The sequence below is a fragment of the Mercenaria mercenaria genome, chromosome 5, assembly GCF_021730395.1.
Source record: "Mercenaria mercenaria strain notata chromosome 5, MADL_Memer_1, whole genome shotgun sequence".
In the NCBI taxonomy this organism is placed as follows: domain Eukaryota; kingdom Metazoa; phylum Mollusca; class Bivalvia; order Venerida; family Veneridae; genus Mercenaria; species Mercenaria mercenaria.
Window position 1 is genome coordinate 44,237,815 of NC_069365.1, and position 2,806 is coordinate 44,240,620.

Genomic DNA, 2,806 nt, shown 5'->3' on the forward strand with positions numbered 1-2,806 from the left:
CGATTTTTATATCAAAGGAGGAATCAGATGTATAAAATTTATAGTCGCTTTTGGGAATCCTTCAACTAAGATATTCGCACATCACATGTTAGCTGTTAATGTATTCTATTGATCACATTTCAAACATATATTTTGGCGATGAGGAGAAGGCAACCAGCACGACAGTGAAGTAAACAGGTCTGTAATGGGAGATATTATCGGTGAGAAACAGTTAATTAGCTGGAAAGACTGTAGAAAAACGGATAAAACATCACAATTTCGAAAAATAAGAAAACTTGACTGCATCCAGTTTTGGAGAAAATGGTCTTCTGAAAATCAATGCTATATTAGTCACCAGCGTCAAGTGCAGATCTTACAGAATATAGATAATGATACTGAGATCTGTGGTAGTTGTGCAAAGATTAAACATTTTGGAATCGATGAAGCAATATCGAAGAGCTTTAGCATGCTTATACCGCCGACTATTAAATTTGTGAAATGGATGACAGTACGAACGTATATTTGTTGTGCACAATGCGACGTATCATAACAGTACTACATATTTTAGGATTTTCTTTAGCGGCATGGAGTAGACATGTCTTTAATTAAGCGAAACGCATTAATTTGTATCATATATTTCTAAGTAAAACAGGTAAGTTTTGCAATAGTACGATTACTCAAAAAATATTTTCTGTTGATACAATAACAAAATAATTATCGTCTTAATATGGGGAAGTGTCACAGGTAGGCATGCTTCTGTAGATGAAAGAAATGAGCATGTGATTCTCAATATATGGGGGCTGTTGAACTAATATCTAATGAAACGGTCATGCTTTGGATGAACACTCTAACGCCCCATCCTTGAATTGAGCGAGGAAAGGATGATAGATACTGGGGTTTGGCAGAATACTATTACGAAACAGATAAGGAAACTACGTATTTTCTTTGTCTTTATTTAGAATGTATATTGCTTGCTTGATTTTTAATAAAAACACATAGAAATTATTAAATGCTTCTTGTTTAGCGTGGGTAGTTGTCAAAATCGTAACCTTGAATGGATTGAAAAACTCATTTCGAGTTGAGCTCAAGGCAGATTTAATATTTATCTCTCTAGTATCTATTCTATGCCTAATCTGCCGGATAATCACTGCCCGACTGCATCTCTGTTAGAAGAATCTTATTGATACAAAGTCGTAAGCTCTATACCTACTACAAATCAAAATACAAATAATGAACACAGCTCCTTTGGCACATGTTATATCATTCGAATTTCAATGGATACATGGTGAAACAAGACCTGTTACCAATAAATCGCTCTTAGTTTTTTTACTTTGTTCCTAAACCGTTCACATTTACTCCAAATTAAAATATACACATGCGTTCGCAGACTGTGTAGATATACAAGAATGCAACACAATTCAGATAAAACGTTTGTCGGTTAAGCAAAGACACTCAAATATACCAAGAGAGCACCATCGCCTTGGAATATTCAGTGGAAAAACCATAACTTCATCGGTTTTATTGGCATCAAAGCTTTATCCTTCATATTCCAAAGCTTGTCTTATTTACAGTTACTTAGACACGTTCTCTAGAATATGGATTAACTTACTGACAGTGTTATGAATAATTAACATCCCAAGTACAAACATTTCTATAGATTTATTTGGTACGAAATGCACTCATGGTTAAAATAGCTATCATGTTGCATTATTTTTAAACATGAGTAATGAACTATATCATGCACATCAGTACCTGGTTTACCACAAAAAAGGAATTAAAACCCTTATTTCCATTGTAGTTTTTAAGTATATATTTTATGCATTTGTATTTATATAGTATAAAGATGACTGTAACATTGTTTTATGCCATTATAGAAAAAGTGTGCCCCGGGTGAGGATCGAACTCACGACCTTCAGATCGCTCGTGCTAATGTGATTATGAGACTGACGCGCTACCTACTGCGCTACCGAGGCACTTGATAATGATGCTGATATTCATACATTGGTACACTGTTTTGCCAACACAACACTACATGTACTCGGATCGATACGGATATCATTCGTCGTTGTCCTTGTTCTTCGTTATCATTCTACTTCGTGGACATTCTTCGTCGTAGGCATTTTCGTCGTCAGCATTTTCCATCATCGGATTCTTCGTCGTCGTATTCTTCTTCGTCAACATTCCTATTTGTCGGCGTTATTCGTGTTAGGCATTCTTATTTATTAGCATTCTTCATTATCTTCTTGGTCGGCATACTATGTCGTAAGCTTTCTTGGTCTGCATTCTTCTTTGTTGGCACTGTTCGTCATGGATATCCTTTCAGCACTTTTCGTCGTCGGCGTTAGTCTTCGTCATCATTCTTCGTCGTCGACAATTTTTCGTTGACATTCTTCGTTGGCATTTTAGTCGACGACAGTAAATCTTCCTTGTCATCGACATTCGTTGTCATTGGCTTTCGTTGTCGTCAGCATACTTCTTCGTTGTCGGTAGTCTTTGTGGTCGTCGGCATTCTTCGCCATCCTTTTCAACATCATAAAAATTTAACCTTCATTAAAGTAGATAATCTAGTAAAGCACAGAACATGAAATGTCAATGATCAATAAAAATATAATTATTTTTTTCACTTATGAATTTGAATGATAAATATAACATTCATATCTTAAGACACCTATTGATAATTTAGCCATTCGCCTTTTCCTGTAGGTATCAATCATATTCTATTTAATTGAAAACACACCTGCTTTCAGATAATCTGTATTAACTATATATATTCTTTATATCTTACTGAAGTTAAAAGTTTATTAAACGGTTATTGCTATACACATAT

General features: G+C 34.9%; 1 non-coding gene across 1 annotated transcript; it reads right to left on the reverse strand.

Moving 5' to 3' along the window:
* Positions 1–1,861: 1,861 nt before the first annotated feature.
* Positions 1,862–1,952, reverse strand: Trnam-cau (transfer RNA methionine (anticodon CAU)). Its single transcript is given in 2 exon segments — positions 1,862–1,897; positions 1,916–1,952. It is a non-coding gene; the product is annotated as a tRNA-Met (tRNA).
* Positions 1,953–2,806: the final 854 nt, after the last annotated feature.